Consider the following 14252-nt stretch of genomic DNA (forward strand, 5'->3'; position numbering starts at 1 on the left):
TAATATTAAGTATTATTGCCGAGCTAGGAGCCGCTCTGTTAATCAAGTTCTGTGCGATATCAGCTGCTATTCTATCAAGTGATGAACCTATGTTTCTCCGTGTATTGGATTCCTATTGTCACGCTGTACTTCTAGCAACATTCCTTTGCATGTCTCTAGTACTTGGACTATATACATCTGTTGTTCCGCTGATAAAGAACCATTATATTACCTGCAACTACCTGCTTAAGTGAATAACATTCCATCTGGATCAGCCAAGTCTCAATACTATCTGCATCGGACTTTCAAGCTGTGTCAGTGATTCTTCTCTATTGATATTGGTGTTACAAGGTGTCAAGTGTTCTGGATCATCATCATCTCAGCGTTGAACTGTATTATTTGTTTGCATGCTGTTGCCTATGGTTACCACCTGAAGTACTGCTGAGATTATTTTATTTATGAGTTTCTGTGTACTCAGCACAGCTGAATTGTACAATACTTATTACTGCTGTTGCACCATTGAACAATATACTAAAGTTGCAACACTACTCCATCGTCTGTATTTTTTTATTGTGACTCTCATCTGAACTTATCCCAGCGTGTTCTGTCTCCACCACCCTCTGCTTTACCACCTATGTAGAGGTTGTCGATCCAATAATATCCTTAGCCGTGACAATAAGATCAGGCCAAATGTCTGATCCCCCGGTGGAGCCTTCCACAAAGGATATGCTACAACATCTGATTGGTCGTGTGGAACGACAGGATAATACACAGCTTAAGTATTGCAATGTCTCCAAGCACTTGCTGGTCGTTTGGACTTATTGCCAACTAATCCACCAGTAGTGCCAGCTTCTTCCCTGGATCAAGTTTCGGGACACCAGGCCTCCCCTGTGATTTCATCTACACTCAGGTTACCTGTTCCAGCCAAATTTGATGGGAATCCCAAAATGTGTGGCGGTTTCCTTAATCAGTGTTCGATTCAGTTTGAACTGCAATCACAGAACTTTCCCACTGATAGGTTTACAGTGGCATATGTGGTTTCTCTGTTGAATGGCCAAACCCTAGCCTGGGCATCTCCCCTCTGGGAAAGGAATGACCCACTTTTTTCTGATTATGCAGCCTTTCTTTTGATGTTTCGTCGGATCTTTGACGAACCTGGACGTCTCACCTCTGCCTCAATGGCCATACTTCGTCTTCGTCAAGGGACTCATGCAGTGGCACAATATGTAATTAATTTTCGTATATTATCTTCAGAACTTTCATGGAATGAAGAAGCGTTGGTAGCTGCTTTCTGGCAGGGGTTATCAGACCATATAAAAGATGCATTAGCACCTCATGAACTCCCTACTGCGTTGGATGCTATTATCTCCTTATGTAACAAAGTGGATCTACGCTTTAGAGAAAGAACGGAGGAGAGAGGAGTAGGACGCCGTGTAACTTTTAAAGCGATGTCACATCCTCCTTTACAAGTACCTATGGCTGATGATCCTATGCAAGTTGGAAGATCTCGTTTGACCCCGGAGGAACGTGACCGTAGACGGCGTGAGAAGTTATGTATTTATTGTGGTGACTCTGGCCATTTCTTGAATACCTGCTGTAAGAGGCCGGGAAACACCAGACCCTGATCTGTTCTGGGGAGGTCAGATTGGGGACAGAGGAAACCTCCTCTTCTATTACTTGTACCATTCCAGTTTTGTTATTGTATTCCAAGGAACATTCTACCCAAGCCTTAATTAACTCTGGTGCTGCAGGAAACTTTATTTCACAAGATTTAGTTACCTTATGGGCCATTCCAACTGTTCCGCTGGAGAATCCTGTAGTCATCACAGCTATTGATGGCTCTCGACTTCCTAAGGGTGTAATTCATGCCCACACTAAATTAATTTGCCTTAACATAGGAGCTCTACATTTTGAAAGTATTTCCTTTTTAGTAATGCCATGTACTACGTCTCCTGTCATCTTGGGCCTCCCATGGCTTCAATTTCACTCTCCTCAACTGGATTGGAAGACTTCAGAGATTCTATTGTGGGGTCCACAATGTCATTCTAAATGTTTACACAAAGTGAAACCTCTTTGTTCTTCCAAGGTGAATGTACCATCAGAATTTTCTACACTATCTCCTCAGTATCAATCATTTGCTGATGTCTTTGACAAAGTTCGTGCAGAGATTCTTCCTCCTCATCGTTTGTGGGATTGCCCTATAGAGCTACTACCTGATAAAAATCCACCTAGATGTCGGGTGTATCCTCTTTCCCAACCAGAGACTGAAGCTATGTCCGTTTATGTACAAGAGAATTTACAAAGAGGATTCATTAGACCTTCTGTTTCCCCGGCTGGGGCTGGATTCTTTTTTGTAAAAAAGAAAGACGGTTCTCTCCGTCCTTGCATTGACTATCGTGGCCTTAATTCGGTGACTGTAAAAAAACGGTATCCGATCCCTCTGATTACTGAATTATTTGACCGAATTAAAGGTGCTAACATCTTCACAAAACTAGACTTGAGAGGTGCCTACAACTTAATCCGTATTCGGTCTGGAGATGAGTGGAAAACCGCTTTCAATACTCGTGATGGACATTTTGAATATTTGGTAATGCCATTTGGGGCTAGATTTACTAAGCTGCGGGTTTGAAAAAGTGGGGATGTTGCCTATAGCAACCAATCAGATTCTAGCTTTCATTTATTTAGTACTTTCTACAAAATGACAGCTAGAATCTGATTGGTTTCTATAGGCAACATCCCCACTTTTTCAAACCCGCAGCTTAGTAAATCTATCCCTTGGACTTTGTAATGCCCCAGCCGTTTTTCAAAGTTTCATTAACAAAATATTCCGGGATCTTCTTTACTCCTATGTTGTTGTATATCTAGATGATATTCAATTTTTTTCTAAGGATCTGGATACTCATAGGAGACATGTAGTTGAAGTACTAAGTAGGCTCCGCAAAAACCACCTTTATTGTAAACTGGAAAAATGTTAATTTGAAGCTATATCCATACCTTTCCTAGGTTTTATCATTTCTGGATCTGGTCTACAGATGGATCCAGTGAAAGTTCAAGCTATTCTGGACTGGCCACTCCCAGTGACTCTTAAAGCCATTCAATGTTTTGTAGGTTTTGCAAATTACTACAGACAGTTTATTTTGAATTATTCTACCATCATGGCTCCTATTACAGCTCTTACTAAGAAAGGGGCTAATCCTAAAAAATGGCCAGCAGAGGCTTTGGGGGCCTTTTCTTATCTCAAGAAGACCTTTTTTGTCAGCACCCATTCTTTAACAGCCAAATCTTTCTCAGCCATTTTTTCTGGAGGTAGATGCATCTGCAGTTGGAGTTAGAGCAGTTCTCTCCCAACGCTCGACGGCCAATCGTTTGTTGTCATGTGCCTTTTTCTCTCGAAAGTTTTTGCCAGCTGAACAAAACTACACTATTAGAGATAAAGAATTACTGGCGATGAAATTGGCTTTATCTGAATGGCGATATTTATTGGAAGGAGCACAACACGTAGTAACAATCTTTACCGATCATAAAAATCTGTTATATTTACAAATGGCACAGTGTCTCAACCCTCAACAAACTCGATGGTCCCTCTTTTTTTCTCGTTTTAATCTTCATGTCACTTTAAAACCTGGACATTTGAATAAAAGAGCGGATGCCCTATCTCGGGCTTTTGACACTTCAACAGATTTAGATCTTTTTGAGAATCGTCTCATCCTGGATCCCAAGTGCCTGTTGGCTTCTACTGTGTCTGAGACTCCTCCTCCTGGTAAATCTTTTGTCCCATCGACTCTCCGGAAGAAGTTATTACGGTGGTATCATGCCTCTAAAATTTCTGGCCATGCAGGATTTCGAAAGACATATGAGCTAATATCTCGCTCATATTGGTGGCCATCAATTCGTACTGATGTTAAAGATTTTGTGGCCTCTTTTGATGGTTGTGCTCAGCATAAATCTTCTCGTCTGGCTTCTAGGGGGCCCTTGTTGCCTCTTCCCATACCTTCTAGACAATGGACCCACATCAGTATGGATTTTATAACGGATCTTCCTCCTAGTAGAGGTTATAATACGGTTTGGGTGGTGGTGGACCGCTTTTCAAAGATGGCTCATTTTGCACTGTTGGAAGGATTGCCCTCCTCCTCCGTTTTGGCACAACATTTTATTAGGGAGATCTTTCGTTTGCATGGATGCCCTCAAGAAATTGTGTCTGATAGAGGAGTACAGTTTACCTCTAAATTCTGGCGAGCATTATGTAAAGCTTTGGGAGTTCAGCTTAATTTTTCATCTGGATACCACCCACAATCGAATGGGCAAACAGGGTGAATCAAGACCTTGAGACTTTTATTCGTATGTTTTCTTCTGCTTCTCAGGATAATTGGACGGATCTTCTTTCATGGGCAGAGTTTGCACACAATAATTTGTTCCATGAATCTACCTCATCTACTCCATTTCGTGTTGTGTATGGCTTACATCCTGGCTTGCCGAAGTTTTCAGCACTCCCTCCCACCCATGTTCCTGCAGCTACAGAACTTATTCAAAATTTTTCAACTATCTGGAATCAAGTTGTATCTCAACCTATGAAAACTTCTATTCAATATAAATCAGCGGCTGATAAGAGACGTAGAGCTGTACCTGCCCTAAAAGTGGGTGACAAAGTTTGGTTATCCACTCGGAACATTAGTCTTAAAGTTCCTTCTATGAAGTTCGCTCCTCGATTTCATCTGTCCATATAAGATTTTGAAGGTCATCAACCCAGTATCCTTCAAATTAAAACTGCCATCCTCACTTCATATTTCAAACTCCTTTCATGTTTCACTGTTGAAGCCTATAATTATTAATCGTTTTTCATCTACAACATCTTTATCAACAGTACCTGAACTCTATCAACAGGAGGACTTTGAGATCACTCAAATTTTGGATTCCAAAAAAGTTTGAGGAGTGATCAAATATTTAGTGGATTGGAAGGGCTATGGTCCTGAGGAGCGTTCCTGGGTATAGGCTTCTGAGATTGATGCTCCTGCATTATTGCGCAAGTTCCACATTAAGTTTCCACGTAAAGTCATGTTTAAGTGTCCAGTGGCCACTTCTAAAAGGGGGGGTACTGTCACACACCGCTCCCATGACTAGGTGCTGCTGTGTGACTTGCCCTTTAAGGAACTATGCTGGTGCTTGTCTCCTATTTCAGAGTCTCTACCTGTTCATGGCTGTTTTCTATTTTCCTAATTGGAACCTCCTTCTGAATCTTATTGGTTACTGAAGACTATTTCAACCTCTTGTGATCAGGGACTCATTGCCTGATCTTCATGTTACTTACCCTGCCGTTGGTTCTGGCTGTATACCTTATTCTTTGAGTGTCTTCTGGATGTTATCGGTTGCCGAGATCGCCTGTCATCGCTGATCTCTATCTGGCTCCGCTGAATACCAGTTCATGGTTCATCTCTAGCTGCAATCATTACTTGAACTTTATCTGCACATTGAACTGTCCCGTGAGTTGCCTATTACAATCTGTGCATACTGATTGTCTCTATTACCTCTCTGCTCGGCAGTCTGTAATTCTTATTGAACTACAATCAAGTTCTGGTCATCTGTGGTTCTGGTCCGGCACGGCTATTATTGTCATTCTGCTGTTAGTATTGCTGGACTAATATTAAGTATTATTGCCGAGCTAGGAGCCGCTCTGTTAATCAAGTTCTGTACGATATCAGCTGCTATTCTATCAAGTGATGAACCTATGTTTCTCCGTGTATTGGATTCCTATTGTCACGCTGTACTTCTAGCAACATTCCTTTGCATGTCTTGGACTATATACATCTGTTGTTCCACTGATAGAGAACCATTATATTACCTGCAACTAACTTAAGTGAATAACATTCCATCTGGATCAGCCAAGTCTCAATACTATCTGCATCGGACTTTCAAGCTATGTCATTGATTCTTTTCTATTGATATTGGTGTTACAAGGTGTCAAGTGTTCTGGATCATAATCATCTCAGCGTTGAACTGTATTATTTGTTTGCATGCTGTTGCCTATGGTTACCACCTGAAGTACTGCTGTGATTATTTTATTTATGAGTTTCTGTGTACTCAGCATAGCTGAATTGTACAATACTTATTACTGCTGTTGCACCATTGAACAATATACTAAAGTTGCAACACTACTCCATCGTCTGTGTATTTCTTCATTGTGACTCTCATCTGAACTTATCCCAGCGTGTTCTGTCTCCACCACCCTCTGCTTTACCACCTATGTAGAGGTTGGGGATCCAATAATATCCTTAGCCGTGACAGACTCCTTTCGAAAGCTGGGAACCCGTAAGCAGGTGTTGAAGTCCTACAGGTTTAGAATTGGTCTGAAGGACTGATCTGGTTTTAGCACCAGAACAAGGTGAGTGTAAAAGCCTTGACCTCTCTGCCCCAATGGAACTGGAACAATCACCCCAGCCTCCCGAAGTGATTGTACTGCCCCCTGCAAAGCCTGTCTTTTCTCTGACTCCCTGGGAAAAGGTGTAGTCATGAAACGCCGTGGAGGTGCCCCCACTAGGTCCAAGATATATCCCCTGGCCACTATACCTTTCACCCAGGCATCTGTGGTGGACCTGAGCCACCGCTCCTGAAAGAACAGTAGGCACGCTCCCACCACCGCAGCCCCCTGGTGGAGTATACAGGAAGTCCATGCTGCTTGTTTGTCTGCTGGCTTAGGGGCAGGGCGACATCCTGTCCAGGTCTGTCTGTTTCTTTGGCTACCTCCCCTTGTAACCGGTGCTTGACTTCTCTAAAAACCACCTCTACAGCGACCAACATCCCGAAAGGAGCAAAAACGCCTCCCTTTTGCTTTTGGCGCAGCTACCGGAAGAAGAGCACTCTTCCCATTGTGGTCTGAGAGATGAATTTGTCGAAAGGAGAACCAAATAAACCTGCTCCGTCATATGGGACAGATACCAAAGCTTTCTTCAAAATAGCTTCACACTTTGTCAGTACTGTCTTTAAGCGAAGCTGCCTTCAGCAACGGAAAAACAGTAGACTTCGCCAAGTGTGCAATAGGAGCATCAATGCTGGGATAAGTCTCCCATGATCCTACCTCCGAATTGGGAAAGGGGTAGAAAAGTTTGTATCATCTGGGAATCTGAAATTTATTGTCAGGCTTAAGTCTGGCCTTGTCCCAAATTTCCAACAGTTGTGCAGAAGGAGGAAAGAAAACCGTTCTTTTCTTTACCGTTTTAAACATGGAGGTCTGTTGTTTCCCCATCAGATATGTTAAGAACTTGTTGCACTGCTATAATAAGGTCCTCAATGCCCTGTCTATTGGACATATCTTCCTCACCTGTGGGCAAGTCCTCATAGTCAGAATCATCTAGAACATCACCATCTCCCAATTCGGATGGATCCATGTCCGAATCTACTAACTCCTGGGCAATAGGCAGACCCAAGCGTTTACGCCGTCCACCTGCCATACTTGAATGGAACAATTGTTCAAGGGAATTAGACACTCTGGTCAACCCCTGCACAGACCGTTCCGAACTACTCATCCAAACAGGCTCCTGGGAGAGCACTCGGACCACCCTGCAGCAACTGAGACGCCTGTGGACTGTGTACCCGGAGAAGAGGAAAAGGTATCGGCACTTACAGTCCCCAGGCGTGGGTTGTCTCTCCTTAATTCGGCAATAGTCCGTGCCAGCTCCTTGGCCCAGGCTGGTTCCATGATGTCCGCCACAGACGAGAGCCTGCCCGCCCGCCCAGGTCCTCAGCCTCACATACCGTGCACAGGCCCCCCTGGCCTGTCTGTCCACCAGGCAATTTGAACTCACACCTAGTTCAGGTGTAGTACATTACAGAGACAGCATTGGATTTGACCCCGGTCCCCCTTTCTGACATATTGCAAAACAGAAAGGTAAACGAGAGACCCACTGTAGAACTCTTATAACAAAGAAAAACTGTACAGTATATGGCAAACTAACACTATAAAAATATACAGCTTCAGCTGAGACTAGAACCAGATGTGTTCTGTAATGCACCCCCACAGGCTGTAGAGCAAATAGAAATCACACAGACACTGAAAAAGATATAAGAAAGAGCAAAGCCACTCTATATCTACTGGTTCTCAATCGCCAGGGATGTATCTGCGTCTGAGTGTCCTGCAGTCAGGGTGGGAAATGGCTGATAAGCTTGCCAGAGCCTAGAAAAAAAACTGGCGAGTTAAGTGGGCGTGGTTAGGTAATAATTAACTCTTTGCTGGCCTGCACAAAATCATCAAAAAACATACATTTGTAATTGCAGAAAAAAACACACATCCGACCCTGGTGGGGACTGCGCTCCAGTGACAGCTACCCACCAGCATAATATGCCTCACTACCTGTTTGCACCACAACTTGTACTCCAAATGCCAGCTGACAGGCTGGGCAACTGGACCGCCAGCAGCTCAGCCTGCACAGCAGTCACGGGCGACTGGCGCATGCTCCCGGGACGGCCTGCATCACCTCCCTGGAAGCGGCTGGGTCCTGGACACTACTGGAGTGCGAGGTAACCCTTTTCCCGGTAGCCCTACATAAATCAGGGGGGCGGGACTAAAGCGCCTCAGGCGCTCTCCCTGAAGTAGCCGTGGTGGTCACCCGGTGATCGCCACGGAGACACTAAAAGTGCCCTACTTCGGAGTGGGCATAGAGGGGAGGGGAGTAGTCTAGACAAATTTTTTAGTGCCATTACTCCCACAGCGCCCTCTATACCCCATGGTGAGCAGTGCCCCCCAACTAGTGTGAAAGAGGAAACTGTAATGTCAAACCTACCTCTGTAGGTTTGGTTTTGTATGAAACTGCGAACGTTATACATCCTATATGTTTTGGGTTTTTTTTTATTCTCACAATTAATTATTTTTATTTGTATTACTTGAGTTCCTGTGTGCGCAGTTGACTTAACGGACTACACCGCAGGTGAATGCATGGCAGAAGATTTTTATATTTTTTACATTTTTTTCTTTTTTTTTTAATTATATTGTGTGATTTTGCTTTACTATGAAGATGAGAATGCAGCCATAGAGGCATTACTTTGTATGAACAATGACTTTCTCTACTTCCAGCAGCTTGTTTTTAAAAAAGAAAAAAAAAAATCACACTACCAGGGTCTGTGTAATTACTGGTCCAGTGTGTTTAAATGACTGGTGCTTTCTTTAGCTGATCTGTGCAATGTCCTGCAGGGCAGGTAGGTTTCCAGAGACTGTTTAACATGTTGGAGTAAAGGGAAAATAGTGATCCCGTGGAAGACAGAGCTTGCTCTTAAAAATCCGATATTGAAAAAGGGGGTGGGTGTGACAATTGCAACAGTAACCTGTTATTTTGTATTTCCTGAAGTCCCTCCATTGGCATCAATAACTGTAAAGGTTAAACCCCATAATAGCTGAAGCTAGACAAGAAAGAAGTTTGCGTCAAAACTATACAAGACCAGCTTCTCTTTCATCCAGTGTCTGACTCTTCCCGAGCATTACACACCCTATAATTCTCTTACGTCCTATTAGGGGACACTACTAGACATTGGGTTTCGTGTTTCAGGATGCTAGCTTTGGCCGCAAGGTTTCGCGTGCAGCTGTTTCAGAGCAATCCCCCCCTTATGGACAACTTTGGTGAAAAGGTGTACCCCAATAGGACATAAGAGAAAATAGGAATTTTGTGCTCACCGTAAAAAATCCTTTGCTCGTAGTCTATTCGGGGACACTGTGCGCCCACTCTTGCTCTGTGGTGTATGTTGGGTTGACTGTTCCTGTTTGTTGACCTATTTTCTTGGCTCTCATTTGGGCTTTGTTATGCATAAACTGAGTACTCCTTCCTGTGGGAGAGGTATAGTAGGGATGGAGCTACACTCACAAGTTTTATGTTTAAGTGCCTTGACTTCCCGAACCACCTACTATACCCCAATGTCTAATAGTGGCACCCAATGGACTACGAGAAAGGGATTTTACAGTGAGTACAAAAATCCTATTATCATAAGAAAAAACACACTGCATAATAACAATAATAGTACTGATAAGAATGAAAATAGGTTGCCATGTAATGTTGTATTTCCCCTTTATACCAGCATGGCAGCAGTAACATTAGGCTTTCTACCCAAGTAGTTACATTCACTTTTATCATGCACTGTTCCAGTCTCTACTTGTATAAGGAGCTCTGTGTTCTCTGCTCTGAATCGTAGTAGCAGATGCTCAGTGCTTTCGTGTATACTTATACTTGTAGTCAGCTAACGTCACAGGAACAAGTAATTCAAACGGACCAGCCTATTGAAACCTGGCTCAGGGCACTGTTGCTAGAGTATCAGGTCTACCTGCCTGTAGCATTCTACATAGTTTCTCTCCTACTCTTTGTTAAAGACTTCAGTGTCCGCTTGACTCCAGACTTGTCACTTCTGTTCAGACTGCTCCCTGATTCCCTGCTGTCTTCCTGGTTCCTGAAGCCGATTTACCTGATTCTTCTTTTGGTTCTGAATTGGTGTTTCTCTGTCCGCTAGTTTACCAGACCACGGCCCCTCTGACCAATCTTCTCTGTACTGACTCAGCACTCTGTATTACTGGCTACCAGCTTGTCAAGGGGCAGTACAGTGGGCTACAAACTGCCGGGGTTTCAATTTCCAGACCTGGCATCTGGCATTCTTACTGCACTAACCATTCTGCTGTGGCGGCAGCAAAGCATCTTCTGGGTTCTCTGGTGATTGTAGTCAGCTAATCGCTGATGTCATCATAGGCGGCAGTTTCAAATCCTGGGAAACTATTTAAATAGTGCACAGTTTAATGACAGATTGTTTAGGTGCTCTAGATATAGTGTTCTTGGTTTCTTCCTGCTTGATATCTTGTGTTTTGACTACAGCATGTTCCTTACCTTTATTCCATCTCCAGAATTTGTACTACACTCTGTGTCATCTGGTACTGACCAGGCTTGTCTTGATTTTTTTTTTTGGTTCTCCATCTAGCCACATCAAGACCTTTCCTTGACAAAGCCAAAATATCTTTGCAGGAGTCCTTGATGAAAACCGGGGATTTGTTATAATGCGTGCCTCTGATCAGCCGAAGTGTATCTTGATTGGTGAGAGAATCCACTACTTTATGGAAAAAGACTTTGAGTAAGCCGAGACATGTTGGAAGTTTCCAGTGAAAGTGCGGCAACAGTTCTATCAGATCCATTTGTCATCTGCTGGCAATAGAGGGGGGAGAGGATCACCCGGAACCTTCTCGGCTTTCTTGGTTGCTGGTAGGAAGAAACATAGAATCATATACCTGAGAATTGTATTTCCTTGACTCCTTCATGTCAATACACGTTGATGGGTAAATTCCTCCTTCTCCAGAGTCAGAACAGGAAGAGAAGACACCTCCCAGAAAGTATGTCTAGATGGTCTGCACCACTTCCTGTGTCTTCTAGTTTTCTCAAAGCTGTAGTATATCTCAACATATTACCGTAGTATAGTAACTGAGGGATGGGCAGTGTGCTGCCATGGAGTAGTCAAGGAAACACAATTATCAGATTTCCTCTTCCTCCTCAATGGCAGCACACATTCATGGGCGATACCCAAGCAGTTACTTTACTTAGGACGAGTTACCTTAATATGTATAAGAACTTTATTATCAAAACAATTTTTTTTTATTTTTCTTATATAACTGCACTGAAGAATTTTCTGCCAAACTTGGCTTCTCCAGAAACCTTTATGTTGATACGATTGTGCTTTGAAAAAGTATGTACTGATGTCCGTCCGGCTGCTTTGCAAAGTTCCTCTATTGATGCAGATTCTTTTTCTGCCCAGAATGTGGCCATTGCTCTTGTAGAATGAGCTTTAATGCCCTCTGGTACGGAGAGTCCTTCAATTTTATAAGCTTCTTGTGCACAAGATTTGATCCATCTTGCAGTAGAAGCCTTTTTACCTTCAATTAATACAAACAGTTGTTACATTTGTCTTTATTTTTGTTCTGTGAAGGTAGATTTTTGTAGCTCTGACTAGGTCAAGATTTGGAAGTTTTTGCTCCTTTTCCCCTTTTTCGCATAAAGAAGGGAGTACAATTTCCTTATTTATGTGAATCTGCAAGTCCACTTTAGGTAGAAATGCCAGATTAGTTGGTAGTACTACTTTATCCTTGAATATGTTTAGGAGTGGCTTCTTCGCCCTTAACACTTGTTATTCTGACACTCTTCTAGCTGATGTGATTGCTACTAAAAAAAAAAGAAGTCCCTTTTCATGTAAGAATTTTCAATGGTATCTCTGTAAGAGGTTCAATATCTGTTAAGACATCTAGTAGATTCAGGTCCCAAGGTGCTATTGGTTCTGAATACAGGTCACAATTTCTTCCTCCCTGAATCAATCATCCTATGTATATTTGTTGCAAGTTATTTTATTTAGTAACGCTCCCAATAATGCTATTTGTACCTTGAAGGTACTTACTGATAATCATCTATCTAAACCTTCTTGTAGGAAGTTCAAAATGTTACTGACAAACCATTGGAGAATGTAATTCATCATCCCCCCCCTTGATATATTTTTCTGTGGGGCATGGATGCTCTATACACCAACATTCATCTCTATTAAACACAAGGTTTTAAAATTTCAGAAGCTCTTTGGGTTAAATCAATGGCCTTTGGGCCTCATTAAGTCACCCCTCCCAGTCACTGTTCAAATTGACCAGGGTATAACCATTCCCCCACCTTAAACAGTGGCTCCTGTTGCAAGGTGTTCTTGTTCCCACCTAACATGCACATTTGGCCTGTGCGCAAGGGCATGGGTACAAATGCAGCCTGGAGGGTGACGTAAGTCGAGTGCAGTTAACACATACATAGTCTTTTGTTTCCCTATATGCCCAAATCCCCTCCAATACCACAGTATAAAGTGTAAAAGATCTCAATAATGCACCCTCTCTGTATCTGTTGACATTTACATTCAAAGGCAGACAATACAGCAAAGCTACACTGAAAGCACCTCAGTTTTTAATCAGGGCCTACAAACAGATCTCCAGAATGTCATGTTACAGTCCACCCTCATACAATATGAGGATGACTTTTTTACTGTATAGACCTGACATATGCATACGACTTTTAAGATTTCCAAATCCTCTTGCTAGCCCTAGCCAGCAAGGGACACAAGGTATGCCACACCAAACTAACTAGCTCAGTAAGTTTACCTTGCCCACCACCTTAATCCTGGTGCTAAAGCCCTCTACACAGATCGCTTACTGGACCTCCATAGTCTGTGACTCTCAAACAATCCCAAGTGCCGCCCCTAGACCTCCCAGACTAACAAAAAAACATTTTATCTTTGTCCAAAAGGGGGATGTGTTTTCTCCCAACAGTTCATACGTGGGATCATAGCAGGCACCGCCGCCCCATGCCCTTAATCTCCTCCATATTAGACAGTTTTAGGTGCGTACTTTCGGATAGTCACTGTTTCAATTGTTGCAAAAGAAGTCTGACAACATGGTACTTATAGTCCTTATTAAAATACTCAAAGGGCTGCTACCAACATTTACACTGAATCTAGATATGTCTGGAGTGTCCTTCATGATTGTGGCATCCTCTGGAAAGAAAGGTTTACCGGCCTCTACTGGCACCACTAATGCTCATCTAGTTTCCATGTTGCTAAATGCAGTTCTGCTGTCTCTCAAATACATATGAAATATTCAGAGCTCATCTCCAAAAATAATGGCTCTGCAAATGTAACAGCTAAAGCCAAGCTGCCCATTTCACTGGACAGTATGCAAGTAGCTGCATGTCTCTTATACTGCAAGAGACAATATCCAGATGCAAATGGATTCTCCATTCAGAGCTAGATGAATAATCAGTATAAACTACACGGTGGTCTCTGGCGACCTGCAGTGTGGATGCTCTGCTAACTTGCTCATCAGCATGTTCCTGCATTTTCCTTTCTAGGTCACATGCATCCATAGGGGGAATGTGTAAAGATTTTATAAGACAACGGTGGGGAAAGTTTTGCCAAAATGACGACCATTGTGACGAACCGCAGCGGCGGCCGGCACTGCCGCAACTCACTCCCCTCTGTCCCTGGTGTTCGACGTCTCCATGACGAGCGGGATGCCGAGCTGTCAGTTTTTCACGACCCAGCAACACAGGGCAGCCGGGCACATGCAAAGACTCCTACTAAACCTGTGGCTATTAAGTCACAAATGGGGGCTTATTATGCCATTTCATTCTCTGCTCCTGATTGGCTGTCTCAAATATTTAAGGCAGGGAGGGCTTAGCCTCCCTGCCGGTTACAGCGTGGATACTGTCTGTTGCTGACCTGCTCCTGTTTGTCCCAGTGTTCCTGTG

The sequence above is a fragment of the Mixophyes fleayi genome, chromosome 3 (assembly GCF_038048845.1).
Source record: "Mixophyes fleayi isolate aMixFle1 chromosome 3, aMixFle1.hap1, whole genome shotgun sequence".
NCBI classification, from domain to species: Eukaryota; Metazoa; Chordata; class Amphibia; order Anura; family Limnodynastidae; genus Mixophyes; species Mixophyes fleayi.